The sequence below is a fragment of the Ambystoma mexicanum genome, chromosome 7q (genome assembly GCF_040938575.1).
Source record: "Ambystoma mexicanum isolate Mex_15411 chromosome 7q, UKY_AmexF1_1, whole genome shotgun sequence".
Classification (NCBI taxonomy): domain Eukaryota; kingdom Metazoa; phylum Chordata; class Amphibia; order Caudata; family Ambystomatidae; genus Ambystoma; species Ambystoma mexicanum.
The window spans coordinates 241,874,148-241,890,031 of record NC_090941.1 but is presented as its reverse complement, the minus strand read 5'-3'; the positions used below and the strand labels follow the sequence as shown (position 1 = coordinate 241,890,031).

General features: G+C 40.6%; 1 long non-coding RNA gene across 1 annotated transcript in view; it reads left to right on the top strand.

Moving 5' to 3' along the window:
* Positions 1–15,666, top strand: part of LOC138528772 (uncharacterized) — a 32,638-nt gene extending 16,972 nt beyond the window's left edge. The window contains exon 3 of the long non-coding RNA XR_011284239.1: positions 15,111–15,666. This is a non-coding gene — a long non-coding RNA (uncharacterized lncRNA). The remainder of the gene's footprint in view (positions 1–15,110) is intronic.
* The last annotated feature ends 218 nt before the right edge of the window (positions 15,667–15,884 follow it).

Sequence of the window (15,884 nt, the reverse complement as noted above, 5' to 3'; positions counted from 1 at the left end):
GGATGGGCATTTATTTTTTTCAGGCGCATGCCAATTGATAATTGGGAATTTCAGAAATCCTCCATGCAGTTCATTTGAAAATTGATTGGTGTTCCTGATTGTGTGATGGCAAAACAAATAATTGTGCGGAGGACCGAGATGTATGGATGCAAAATCAGCTAAAATCGTATACAAAAAGCTACATAATTCAAAATGTGTCGGTTATCTTTCAGACAGGCATATTTTTCCTCCCCTCGTTGATAATAACAACAACCTAAAAAGGATGAACTCATCAATCCCTTTAAGACAGTAGGATTTATTTGAATTTGCATTTGGGATATTATTCGTTTGCCAAAATCAGTGCATTTTAAGAAATTCTTCTTAATGTTTTGAATTGCCTTATCCTGTGTCTCCTATCCCGACGTACCTCATACACTTGTTTGCATTTAAGAAGTAAATTAAACCATGTTCTCCTCTCATTCAATGTAACTGCTTAACAACATGCACAACAATGGACATGAACTGCAACAAAATGACTTTTATGATCTCTGGTTCCACAGCTGGTCCAATAGCACAGCGAGTAGAGCACTCGCTTTGACATCTAATCTCAGCAGGGCCAAACTCAGCTTTTCATCCTTTCGAGGTCGATAAATGAGCATTACGCTCCGTGGGTAAAAATAAGCAGCGCTCAGATGCGTGAGGGATCGTAGCGCTATATAAATGCTAAATTATTATTATTATATAGTACAGGATAATAATTTTGAGATGCTATTTTGTGTACATTTTAAGTGCATTTAACACTGCAAAATTCATCACATGCTGATGCCAGTTATGCAATTCTTCAGTGGGGGTGTGCCAATGTGGTTCCTAAATACATAGCGAGTGAGCCTGAACTAATTATTCACAGATAATGGGGGGCCCCTTCCCAGGAACATTTTTAAATAATGGCTCAATATAGTGTATTTTATTGCATGCGTTTCAGAAAACAATGGCTAATAATCCATAGCATTTGCATATGGTTTTGCAGTGTAACACATGCACTACTCCAATAAATAGCAGGTTTGCAACTTATTTTCTTTCTGCCTTGGCCACAAGAACATTGTGAATTCTGAATCGTCAATATAGGCCAATGCTGCCATAGTTTAACACATTTGTCATGCTTCCTTTTCCCAAATAAAACACTTCCGGAGTCATAATCTCAGTCACATCTCAACCACACCTGTATGCTACATTTGACCAAAGAAAAGCACGAGACCAGCATTAGCAACACGTATCATCACTGCTTCTGTATCATGCTAGGGGGAAAGGCAAAACGTATGCAGCCCTACTTACTGATACATACCAGGATGTATGTTTTGAAGTGCATATTCATGCTCTATATTGCCTAAGAATACTGTGGTTCCACAATGTGCATACAAAATATCTCTATTCCACACAAATATTGCATATATGCACACACACAGGCAGCTTCTCACAAACATACACACATTTACTTTCTAAAACACACAGGATCTTTAGACCCTACTCTTACAAGAACACCTTGCCAATCGCTGATCACTCCAATCAACCCTACTCGAGAACAACCTCCTTCCTGTTCTCACCTACCCATCTCAACTCATCTGCTAACACAGCGTCCTAAATGTAACTCCCTCTGTGCAGTCCCTGTGCACAGCACTGCATTAGTCCTAGCTAGTTTAACACTGCATCATATATGTATATGTACATAAATGCACACTACACACATCATTCTAGTGAACGCAAGTAAAGGTGTGGCAGTGAATTTTCAATTATTGGATACTGTGCCGTGGTTTACTGCAGACAACTCTCTGGACACCTAACAGCTGAGGAGATCCTACTTAAACTGGACATGTGCGCTCATGGACGCGCACTCACTGCAAGTGAACGCAAGTGACAGTTAGGTGGGCGAGCAGGCCGGGGGGCAGGTAAGTATCTAGTGCTTTAGCGCTCTGCATCAGGTTTGATGATTACAAAGTGGCAAAGGTGAAGCTTGTGTAGATTGGTGGCAGCAAGAGACCTGCAGTGTTTGTTAGAGGAGGGCGACTGTGGGGGGGGAAACGTTGAGCCCTCTCTCTCCTACCGGTGTGCCGCGAAGCGACAGATGAATATTCTGAACACTTTGTAATATTTTGTAACCTCTTGTCGTCACTCCACTTCCTTTGCACCCACTTATAACCTGAGGCGAGCACTGCATGTCCCAGCTGCGCATTGGCAAGCAGTGGTACCTCGGTGTGAGGCACACTAAAGGCTTAAATTTGTCTGATCTTCAATGCTTTGAAGGGAAACAAAGGAAAAACCAGCGAGAAACTCGAAAGGGATCATTAACACTCCCTGTTATCAGATGGCACAGACGGAGCCCAAGGCATGCACCCTAGCCTCATCGGTGACTCCTCTTCTAGCATCATGGGGTTTAACTGTTGCCTTGGGATGGGAGTGCTAAGTACTTCATTAAATCTGTCAGAACAATCAAGTGGGGATAAAGACAATACTTCTCTGGCAAATTAACATCCTAAATATGGTTAATGAAAATGGAAACAAAAATAAGTGCATTGCACTTAACAACTTGTCTGCTAGGAAAAGACAACCCAGTTCATCTTCGACACCTAAAGGAACAGTTGATATGGCAACTAGTCCCAACTTAGTAACTTTTACTGCAGTGCCTGTCTTAATGTGGTACGAAGGGGAAAAGGACCGTCCAACTTTGCCAACTATAAACTCTCTAAAGACTACATATGAGGCTGAAACAAAAGCCCACATGCCAGGTGAACCAGTTCCTCTGCCCCCTTTTTGTTCTGTGCACAGACATGGGGCTACATATCTGGTAGTAAATCTCAGAAAAAGAAGAAAGATTTCTTCTTAAAACTGTGGTCAAGTTCTACATCGTATAGGAACTTGGGGAGACAGAACAACTTTGAACTTGCCCTGGGAGTCTCGGTCAGAAGCATCCTAGAAGTAGAAGTGCTACCTTCTGTGGAGAGTGAGTTGGACATTTGTGAAGCTCAGAACTCCACCACTAGTGACTTAAGTGAAATCAAGCCCATAGGAGAGGCGGGAATAGACCTAGTGGGGGATGCAGCATCGATATTAACGGAACATCTGACTTTTGATTCAATGGATGGGCAGGTAAACCTAGATGGTGGTGGGCTGCATGAAACTTTGCGAGAGATGGACGAGAGAATAAAATTAACAGTGCCGACGATATCAGCATTGAACGTGTTGCTAAGCTGTTTCGTCAAATCTATGAACATTTCAAGGACATTCCTATGGTAAATGCCACTCAATCAGGTGAACTAAACCTGACGATCAATGCACTAATGGCCATGATGGGAAATGATTGTGACAAAAAATCCTTGTATCAAACAAAAATAACCTCTTTCATGGAGGCTTTAAATCAAAAAGTAGAAAGATGGAATTGAATCACTTTCTAATAAAGAATCAATTCCCAGCTAATAGAATTAGAAATGAGCTGTCTCATGAAAAAGGAACAAATTCCCCAGGGCAACCCAGGAAAACTCACTCAGAAAACTGAAAGAGAGGGAAGCCAGGAGGGAAGAAACTGGGGCTGACGTGATTATGCCAGCAAACCAAGAGGACACTAGTGTTCCCAAAGTCGTTATAGTGAGAGAAGGACTTAAATTGAGTGGAGCTATTTTAGAACTCAGTGTAGTGAACAGGAGAAATTACGAGGTTTCCTCAAGTGTAATCATAAAAAAGAGAAATAACAAAAAGAAAGCAGGAAGAAATGTTAAGGGCTCAAAAAAATGTGTTAATGTTAAAGGATATTTGTATCGCGCACTATCACCACCGGAGTGGTCCCCTGGCGCTCTGGCGGCTATGAAAAAGGGAGGGGGGGAGTTGGTGGGAATAAGCTGGAAAAGTGCAAGAGAGCAGTGATGTACTGTTGGCAGCCTCAACCCCGTAACTCCGTTGGCTGGGCTTGGGGTGTTTTCTGATCGGTAGTCATTGTGTGCTGTTTTGCGAGTCTGTGTGGTTTGTTTTGTTGTTGCATTGTAGTGAAGTTTTTCCGGATTGTTGTGTTATAGGCTTGTGGTTGTTTTTGGTTAGAGTTTTAAAGGTGTATGCAGAGGGATGAAATTGTTATTGGATTGGTTAATTGGGCACATGCTAATAATCACAATTCTATCTAAGTGTGGCAGATGCTGACCTTCACGATCCCATCTAGTTGCTACGCTGGCTAATGTTCATGATTACGTCTAGATGTGACTCCGGCTAATGTTCACGATTACGTCTAGGTGTGGCACATGCCAATAATCATAATAAAAAAGAGAAGGAAAAAAAAAGGAAAGCTAAGAAAGCAGGAAGAAATTTCAAGGGCTCAAGAAAATATATTTTAATGTTAGTGCACGATACAAATATCCTTTTAACATTATCATCAAAGGAGTGGTCCCCTGGAACTCTGGCGGCTCAAGAAAATATATGAGAAACTTGGATATATCTGAGGCCATAAGACTCAAGGAGGAACTGACAAAGTGAAAAATGTGATGGATTAAATGGAGCATGGCAAAAACTGGTTAGAAACAACCACAGTACATCAAGGGAAAGGTGTGATGAAACAAACTGTGCTGAGGGGAGGTCAGATGATTGCATTCTCAAGCAAATTCAATTATACAAGATTGAAGGAATGCTAATCCCTCAAGCAGATACTGGATGCAATCTAACTACTGACAATAGGGATCAGAATATCCATCGGTATCAAAAAACGAGAGTCTGTGCTAATGCACAGACTCAGGTAAACTCAAGACAATTGGAATTAAAGCAAGCTCCAGTAAAAAGTGGTCCTACGAATAGATCTAATTTGCCGATGGAATGTTGGGCTCTGATTTATTTTTGTGGGGAAAATTAAATTGAAGAGGAGTTTAGATAGAGAAACTCAAACATCTCAGAGTCCTAAACCCATTGATGTGCAGACATTAGTCTAAGCAAGCTCGTTAGAAATCACAAAGGTTCAGCAGGCAAGGACTTCATATTAAAATTAATCTAAAAGGGTTAGTTCAATTGAACGTGAAATGGAAGACTCAAACATTGGAGAAGAGGCAGCCAGTAAAGACAAGTTTTTTACTTCTTTGTTTGAGAGCCCTCACGTTACGTGTGGCTGGAGCACTTGCCTGACGCAGGAGAGCAAGTTATCCTAAATAGGCAATCTATTTTGAAGCTTGCCAAGGAAGTCCCTGAGCTGTACTTATTTTCTACTTATGATATAGATTATATTCACTTTCCACACAATAACATCACTAACATAGTGGACATTAGTGCCCAATCACGATTAGGGGTGAATGCCTTGCTGTCAGCTGGAGGAGCATTCCTGCAAAGAGGGTTACAAATTTCCACTAATAAACCAAAGATAAGAACACAGACATTATTTGGAGCCTTGTGTCAGAGTCTGGCTGAAGGGAGTAAAAGAACTCGAGAACAAGAGATAATGCTGTCGCAGATTACAGTAAACAAGTTTGTAGGGAAAAGTAGAATTAAAGTGTGGACTTTTCTGCTGGGGATTCTGACCCAAGTGTTTCAGAAATTAGAATAAAATAATATGTTACTTTAGTAAAAGGAGCTCTTAATGATCTGTGCTGGAATACGAGGGGTGTTAGTGACTTCAATTCAGCACTCCAACTAAGTCAATGCCTAGTCTGGGATGCCCAAGGGAAGCCCTTATTTATATATTTTGATGACAACTTCATAGATCTGGATGATAAACCCTTGTATAACGCCCCTCTCTTTGAATCCCCTGACCTCACTGAGCCAAGAAGTAGGTTTGCTTTGCAAATTAAAAGATTTATTTGAAAAATTAAACAATATATATATCACACTTTTATGAATAAATTAATATTTGATAGCAAACTTATGAATATAATGTTGATCAACAATGGGTAATGTTACAATTGCATACTCTTTTCAATCAGTGAGGAGTTAGTATAGAAAGGATAAGGTAGCAGAGAATAAGTTTATGGTTTCAAGGAAAAGCAATGATGGAAAGAATGCAGCACAGAAATAAACTGATATGGTTTCAACAAGAGATAATATGATCACTTTTTCTTTTGACAATTCATTCCCCCCATGCAATATAAAGAGATGGAAAAGAGAGCACACAGTTTTCAGGAATGCAAACAAAATGCAATACAAATTCCAGTTCCACCCTAGCAAGCTTAGAGCCACCAGTATGCTTTAAAACAGGCAGAAATACTTTTAAATGTGATTTGCAACGAAGTGAACAATATGCTAAAAATGATTTTAATTCCCTCTAGGAGATTCAGGGTAGGTGATAGTGTTCACCTGTACCAATCTTAAGTAGCTATCAGTGATTCATGAGGGATTATCAGGTTAAAACGTGGTTCAGCAGTTGCAAGCAAAAGGACAGCTATTTATGACAGGGTTTGGGCTTGTTGGAAAGCTTAGATTGTTAGCTTTAGAATGAAAGTTAAATCCCACTCCTAGGGCATGCGGTTCAAAGGATACGGACGATTTAGTGGAGGTAGATTCTCAGAAATAAGTAGATTCAAATGACAAATGACACTTTCACAGGTTTGAAATCACAGAATGGACCCACAATTTCTATGCAGTTCTAAATAGGTTGAAATAGATGGGATGAGATTATTTTAGACTAAGAGATTGGTTCTGCACAGTTCTGGCTGGATACTCGCATTATAAATTTGAAATAGGCCGTCAAGATCTGGTCAACAGGTTTAGACTGGACTTCTAGCGGGTGGTTCTGAAGTCACAGCTATCTGGGTCAGCTCTGCTCTGCTGGTCTGGATCTCTGGTTCTGGCAAAAGTTCTTGGCACTGCACAGCGGTCTGGTCTGCGGTTCTGGATACAGCTCTGCTTTCTGGGTCTGGTTCTGGTTCTAGCAAAAGTTCTTGGCTAGAATCAAACAGCACAGCCCGGCTGTTTTATTCTGACTTGCCCCTTGGAAGTCTGGGGTAAATCAGTTTGCAAACTTGTAAGGCCAGCTGAAAATACTTTTAGCTTGCAGTAGGCCTTCTGCTTCAAAGTTCTGGAATCTGGAGTCTGGTTTTCTAAGTTCTGGTCTCTGGATATTGCCTGAATTTGAAGTCGTCCATCAAAGTGCTTCGCAAGAAAGTGGAAAGAGGAGACCCCACATAGGTCTCAGTGGCTCTTTTTATATCTTTTGAAAATTGTTGGGAAGGCTAACTTTCTATGCCCAACCCACCGAGGATTCTGACAGGTTAGAGTATTTTCTGTCCTCTGACTGGAGAACCGAGTTGTAAGTCATCCTGTTGTCATCAGGCATCATTTTTATGGCATACAGAAAGAACACTCCCCTTGTCACTTTGCACACAAATCTATTTTTGACTTAAATGCATATTTATCTATGTACAATTTTTCTAATACTATATGTCCAGTTAACATATTTTCTGTAGCGCCAAACCATCCGATCCCTGTCTTTGTAAGATGTTGTGTTCACTTCTGACAGAATTCTGCCCCTTTCATCCAGAACAAAATCTCTAAACTTTTCCAGAATTTACACAAATGTGGGCAAGGAATATGGGCATCAGATGGAAGTGTCAGATTTTTAACATACAGACATTTGGAGTAATACCCTATTTTCGCTACTACCCCCCAGAACATACCACAGAGTTGAGCTTAATATCAAATTGTGAACACATTTCTCATATTAAGAATCCCCAAACTGTACATTTCTGTATAGGAAATACAATATTATATAAGCAATTTAATAAAACATACATTTGCCTCCAATGAGAATTCACATCTGAGTCTGGTCCGCCGCCAGGAGCTTGGCTTGACTCGGAGATCAAATGTCTTGCCTTCCCCCAGAGCAACTGTGGACAATTACACCTCAAACCAGCATATCCTATTCAGTAGAAAGAGTCTACTGTGTTGACTGAGGTCAGCAGACCAGGGTGCCACTCTGCATCTGGTTAACACGACCATGTGATCTCCTGTGCTGTTGCTGGTAAGGGCAGGTGTGAATGTTTCCCATGGACAGAGGCCTCTTGAACTTTTAATTAAATCAGACTGCCTTCTAGTATAGGGCCCGGAAACAGAAGGTGTTAAGAATTCTCATTAACCAGCAAGGCTTTGAAGTTCCAGCTGGCTTAGGTTCCTTTTCAGCTCCTGAAATGCAGGTCTCCTGTCAGAGTTTAGATCGCTAGTGCCGGTCAGTGTCAAACACCGGTACTGCACCCATTTTTGTGAGCTGTTTTGAATTAATACATTTCAAAAAGGGGATTTTACTTGATAGCATATAATCCTTGCTAACATTGTATTAATGGAGATTCTGCAGTAGAGTAATGTAGAACACCCAACCAGAAGTTGGATTCTTTGTTTGGTGGTTTCGTGCTCATGGTTTTAATAATTTCTGACATTTAATTAAAACAGATTTTGAACAGCACCATATTCCTTGCCACTGATTTCGCTCATGGCGCTTCTGGCCCATCACGCTCGCACTGGTGGGTGGCGGGTCAGGCAACCATTTTGGTGTGCGCAGAAACTGCACGGTTTTCCTGGATTCTGGCGCAAATGTGGGCTTTTCGGCCAGCTTGGATTTTCTAGCCCACAGCACCAAATGTTGCAGCATAATTACTTCAACGTGGGTTTATACACCTAACAGGGGCTATACAAGTTTCATGGATCAGAGTGTAAAGGATATGTTTGACTCTTTTGACTTAGTTCTGTTGCAAGAAACATGGCTGCTTGCAGAATGTAGGCTTGATGGCTTTACCATAATGAGCCAACTTGCAACAAGGACACATGGTGGTCACCCCTCAGGCAGATTAATTACTGCTTCTCGGAATTCAAATATAACAAAAGTGGTCAAAATAGTACATTATTACCATGGAATCCTGGGTACAAGACTAGAGCACAATCTCAGGCATTGTAAACGATCTATGGTAGTGCTTAATCTTTACTATAACCCTGCCTGTTCCATGTTGAACGAGTTCCTGGAAATAATTTCAGAAATCCAGTCAAATTTTGTGGGTTTGGGAGATGGAACGAGTATCCTAACAGCGGGAGTTCTTAATTCATGCTGCCTTAACTCCAGTCAGCGAGTGAACGAGCTTGGCATGGTCGAAGAAAGAGGCAAGAAATGGCAAACGTTATTTGAAAGATGGGACCGTATGGTTTGTAACTGAAACTTGATAGGGGACTTGTCCCCGGCCTATACATTGGATGGAAATCAGGCTAGATCAGTCATTGACTACATAAACCTGTCCAGAGAACTATTTGACAGCTGCTCTGTGAATAAGACCCACCCAGAGAATCAATCATGATATGATGATTCTTAGAATGGAGGAGGGTGGTTATGATGACATAAGGGGAAAACAGATCTTGAGGTGAACAAAGGTGGAAATCGACTATTAAAATTCCCTCGAAATGGGCACGGGTTGAATACAAATCTGTAAAACGTGTTAATTGCCAAATCAGCAAAGCAACTAAGAGCAGCTTGCCAGCCAGATAGATTCAGACATTTTCTCTGGGAGTTAGATAGACCACAAATGGGAGGGACCAGAACAGTGCCAAGCATAAATATCAGTTTGACCAAACTGTCTGTATTAAGAAAGGAGAATTAAGGAAAAGACTAAAAGTTTTTAAAATAGAAAACAGTGAAATGGGCACATTTCTAAAAGGAAAAGAAAGTTCTCATCACAGAATATTGTAATTGGAAGAGGGCCAATCTATATCTAAAATTCCAATGCCAGTGGAAGTTCATAGAATCCCTCATAACTAAGAACACACCAAATTACTGGGCCTTAGTGAATGGAGTAAGACTCTACAGACTACCTTCCAGGTAAATTGTGTGTCAGAAGATTTATGGAATACCCATTTTGAATCCCTGTTTGGTGAATCATCCTGAGACATAGAAACCAAGATGTCTCCTGATCTGAGTGTGTATCACTTGAGGTGGTGAGAATTGTAATTGTAAAATCTTCCGGCTCGAGAGCGGCAGGCCTAAATGGGCTCATAAATTCTATTGTAAAGGCAGATCAAGACTCCTGGTCTCTGACATTGCATCTCTTGTTCAGGAATGAGCTGGGACTGTTGTCTCTGCTGGCTGTTATGGAGGGGAGGCTTCTGCATTTGTACAGACTTATTAAACTGCCAATAGAGAAATCACTGTTAGTAGATATACATCAGGAAGAACTATAGCAGTTGAATGTTCTCATGAAAGATTTGACTAGAAGTGTAAATGCTATTCTGCTAAATATTTCAAGATCAGTAGAGGATTTAGTTCTGAATCTGACCAGAGTAAATACAGCTCTATATGAGCAAGACTGAATCAGAACAATTAATGCAATGCAACTGCTGACGCTCCATGGGACCCTGTCCTTGTAGACAATCCAATGGGGGTCTTAACCAGATATTCGAGCATAGTTCTGGATGGCAGGGTCTGAGATGTCATGTTAAGATTCTGTTTAAATCTGCAGCCAACTCGGGAAATAGTGTCAAGCAGGTTGAGAGATAGATCATGTAATGCTGCATGCTCATAATGTAAACTTGAGACACGTCAGTCCCTGTTTCACATTCTGACCAAGTGTCATGGGACAAGACAACTGGCTGTGCGGTCGTTTGCCAGGTTTGTAAGTAATCAAAGATGGTTACAGACTATGGATTTTTGGTATCAAGTGTCCACAGTGAATGAAACATTTCTGACAACTGAACTCATAAAAAACATTAAAGGAACTTTGCCTGTGTAATGACCATCCCTGAGGTCTGGTGGGAAGTGGTGACTTTTTGTTTGTTTTATAGGGTTTAATTTTAATAATTGGTTTGTTGATTTGTGATTCTTTGTTGATTTGTAATTATGTATTGTGAATTTACTTTCTTTGCAATATGTGAAAAGTTTAATAATTGACTGTAACACATTAACAATAAAATATATTTAACCATGATCTCTGACTTACAGCTTTGGTGATGAGCCAATGATGTTATATGCAGCCATTGCCAAGGGTAGTTGTGCAGTAGATGGTGATTTGCTTCCCCTTTTCATATCCCTGTGTTTGCACGGGCTGAGGGTGGCTCACCCCAATCATAGTGAGACATAGGATAGAGGGAGTTTGCTTTTACTATGCCTTAGGAGTACATACGTTTTAGAATTCCAGGCTACCATTTGTCCCTAACTTGTAATATAAAAGCGTCACAAGCCAAGGAAAACCTCTACAGCTCTTGTGAATTGGGGTTGGCTAAGAGAGCCATCCACATCACACGCACAAATCTTCAGTACAGAGAGACTATGCCCATGACTGAGGGAAGTCATGTTAGGCCGGCCTCCTGCTAACTATGCTCATGACTGAGGGAAGCCATGTTAGGCTCCATGTTACCCATGTACCTTTTATCTCTACAGTGGCAGCTGAAAGGAGGTAGGGCAGACTGCCCCGTCGAGACTTGTGTGCAAAAAGTGCACATGAATTCTAAAAAAGTATGAAGTGTTTGTATCTTTACTTTGCCTAATAACCTGAGGATTCCACAGGTGTAATTTCATGTTACTAAACAAATGGAAGTGTGTGCTGTTTTATTGAAAGCTCATGTATATACTCGGGGCCAACTGATCTGTAACTTGCCAATCTCCACCAATAATTCCTTTCTTTGTGTTATTGAGGACCATCCCTCTATAGGAGAGCCTTGAAAACCCACTTGTTTTGATCCCTTGTCTGTTGGTTAATGCCTCCCAGTGCTGTCCGTAGCGCCAAGATGCCCTTCGGGAAATATTGTGTTCTACAAATTCTACAAATTCTAAATCAATGAGCATGGATGTGAAGAAATTCAATAGCGCACAAAATAAAAAACACAGTGGAACAGGGTGAGCTATTCAATGCGGCTGCTTACTCGTGAAAATAAGGCGCATGCACTGAAATTATCATTCAAGAATACTATCTACAGCGAATCGAATGAAAATAAACCTTAGTGCTTTGGGACAACAACTGATTGATCGGATGTATGTTCACAGAAAGTGACAATGCCTTTTATTCTTATTTGGATATTGAATCAATTAGCATTCTAGGCTGTAGACATGAAAATGTAGAAACATACCGCAAGTGTTAAAATAACATCAGATGCCTCTAAGATTTCTGCTGCGTCATCTGCAAGGCTGTGTGCAGTCCTGAAGGGGAAAACGCAAATAAACATGCCTCTCTATAGCCCAGGACTTTTGGACCATCTGCCTGTTAACATCTGACTCAAACCCTCACTTTTACAGTTCAGAAAGGAGCTCAAGACCCTCCTCTTCAAGGAATGGGTCCTCCATAACCCTTACGTCCCCCCACTCACAACTCCTCACTCTACCTGAGACTGGGCGGTCTGATCCCCACTGTTTCCTCCCCTTGTTGCTTATAGATCTCTTCCTCCCAAATGGTCCACCCTCCCTCTCCCCTGTTAGCTCCCCACTCTGTGATTCTCTGCTTCATTCACTGTGTTCTGTCCACCTATGATTGTAAAGCGCCCCATGTGTGGAGATTCGAACCAAGAATGTTGCAATAACATGTGCAGTGGTTTAGCCTTACCCCGGTCCTATATCAATCTTCATTTACCAAACACCAAGCACATGGTGGAGGGGTACTTTAAATAGGATTCCAGGCATGTTGAAGTCTCACCAGGCATTCTGGCTATTGCAGTTTGTGGTCCCAATGCTGAACATCTGTAAAGCCTATTTTCTCTCTGGTCATGGCTATAATCACACAAGGCATAGTGGTGACGTCCCCCACCCTCTCACCCCCGTAGCCAGTACAAGCCTGATACATGGAGTGGAGGTTACATAATGACAATTGGTTGTTCTTGCATTGGGGCATCAGGGCTTGTAAAAGTAAGATCTTGAACAGACTTTATTAAACACCTGCAAGAATTTTTTCAAAAAGGCTTGAAAGAACCTGGTTCATGCTGATGCTGTGATCAAGGTGTGGGAACATCTAGCATATGTTGAGGGAGTGCAGTAAGATTCAGACGTGTTGAAGAGAGGTACTGTAATGCGGATTTGGAATTTGAGTTGAAGACAACAATTTCAGGTGATGACATAACAACACGATGTTGGATGACTTCACAACCCACACAAAACCTGCATATTTCGAGTTGGAATGATAGCCAAGACAATAATATTATGGTTATGAAAGTGTAATGCCCACCCAGGAAGGAGGAACATTTTACAATAAATGCTCTCAATATATTTAATTGAAAGGGCGATATTTCAGGGTACAGTGAACTTGTGTAATGGCACAATCAATGTGGAAAACACTCTGTGAATCAGGCACCTGGTCTTCTTTTCGGACCAGACATGGTAAACGTCAATAATCTCTCTGTATGGAAGGAAGTATAATACCTTTATTTACAAGGTAGCCCTTTGCTTATGTTTATCTTCAACGAGGTATGCTAATGTTACTGCCTTATGTGAATTTTTAATTTTTATTTTAAAGACAAAAGAATAAGCAACAGAAAAATGATCCACTTTAAGATCAAGTGTGTGGATGAGAGTCTTTAATGTCTTTTTTACCCTTGCATTTAACATTTGAAATGTGTTTTTTTTCCTCAATGAATAGCAAACATTGCAGAAGTTCAAGGAATATAAGCATGGATACGTTTTTGCCTATGAGGTCATTTGAGACATGGCTGTCAAATATATTGAAACTAATTTGTATGCTGGCGTGCCACATGTAGAGAGATTACCCCTCTCGTGTCGCCAGGTTTGTTCTTTTTAGTTTAGTTTCTTTGTATTGCTCGAACCGTGATGACCACAATTCGCGAGGGAATCCGCGACGCAGGCAGGACATCTGCCCACAGGCAGTAAATGCATCCATTTCGCTTAACATGCGTCATTCAAGAAGGACAGTTCCCCTCTGCAATACACAACATTGAATGTACAGATTGGTTCCTGGAAACACCACTGTACTTCTCAAGTGCTACAAACCGAATACAGGGTGAACTGTCTGGGCATTTAAACAGTTATATTATCTTCCACGTCTGATCATGGCTGCCTTCATTTCTGAGTGCAGCATTTGCCCTCGAATGACATTGCTGTGAATATATTTTAGTTCAAATGAACACATTTAACTTGGTACACTTAAAATAATACTGTTATGCACAAAGGATTGTAAACGGGCATGCCACACGTACCATTCATCTTAGATGCATGAGTATGTGTCTCAGTTTAACAAATTAAGAATGTCCACGCCAAACTGTAATATCGAAAGAACACAAAACTGTGAGTTCGTTTTATAGATTCTCGGTGCTTTTAATACGCGTTCGTATGGACGTGGTGATTCACGGTCTTACAGTAGATCCACTGGCTATTTAACTACAGGAAGAGCTATTTTCTTTAACTACCAGAACATCCGGGCAGGCATCAAACGGTGTTATATATTTACAGAACACGTTCTCCTATCATCTATAGGTTAGAGATGACAACAATTATGTTGCTGTACAATATTCTTTAGTATGTGACCTTTTAATACATTATGGCCTTGTTTGTCTTCAAACATGTTTATAGTTTGCTTATGCTAATTATGCAGAAATCAAGTAAAGTGCAATGTTGTTAGAAAACATGTTACCCCTGTAAGGTCATATACTACAATCAAGATTAGCAGGAAACTTCATATGAAACAGTAAGATTGTTATTATTATTATTGATTGGTTTTGTTTGTAGAGTGGAATCAAGATAAGGCTCTCAAATTGTTTGGTGATGTCTGAGAGTATCAAAACAATGGAGGCAATGCTATAGTAGCACAGTTGTTTATGCTCTGTTGTGTTGCCTCCCATCTAGGTACCCCAACAAAATCCCATTGCACCTGTTCTATATTGCATTCCATTATTATTATCTCCATCTACGTACCACTAAGAAAGTGTTTTGCGTTATGTCTATATTGTTCAACAAATTGTGTATGACCTCTGCGTACCCCATGAAAGTTAATTTCATTGTAATATGCAGTGTCGCTCATGTGCATGCAATCTAGGCATCATTAAGATAGTGAATGTAACTATTTCATTTTGAATTCTGTGCTTCAGTAGCTAGGTACTGTTTGAAAGTGTATACATCTATATTGTGCTGTATGATGTTCGTATCCAGCTACCCCTAACCATCCGCCTTTTAATGTTCTACTTGAAAATTGCACTTTGTCTTGTTCACATAGATGTAGCCGGGTCCTGCATTTTAAAATGATCCACGGGAGCTGCTGAACCCCACAGACCCACCCAAGCGTTTGGCAAACGACTCCATAATGAATTACAGCGGATCACTAAACACACCTGAGGGATGAAGGAAGTGGATCAAAAAAACAAATGACAATCTCAGTCTTCTGGACTCCTGACAATCTGCATAGGCGAGAAAAAACAAGGCTACTGTTTATTTGTAATTTTCGAATTGATTCCCCACCAATCCCAAACATATAAACCTTATGAGTTTTACCTGTATTCCTCTTCTAATATCTCGAAGGAATTTCCCTTTAGAATAAATTGTGTTCGGCATTCTGTGGGATAAATTTCTTAAACTAATTTCTGATCAGAGTTTAACTATGTGTTCCAGACTTGAGTCGAGAAGATTTCTAACCCTATAGGCTAATTACTTATTTAATTCCTCAGCTGAGTTAATCCCTAACTATTGCCTAAGTTGCTAAGAACTTTCCTATTTTGTATATTGCATTCAGAACTCCAGTAGTTCACTTTAACTCGTATTCTTGGTTTCCACAATAAATGTCTATCCTCTGGAGAACAAGTGTTTGTTGAATGAACTTCGTTATTTGATGAAAAAAACGCATTATGTGGCAGTGACAATAACTTGCTAAATCCTTAAAAAATGGGGATCACTCTCTTTCCATTGAATTCGCTTTGCAGATGCGTGATCACTCCCTTCCGAGTGAATTCCCTTCGTGCATGCGCGCCTGCATAATGTCCGCTGTCAGACGCTA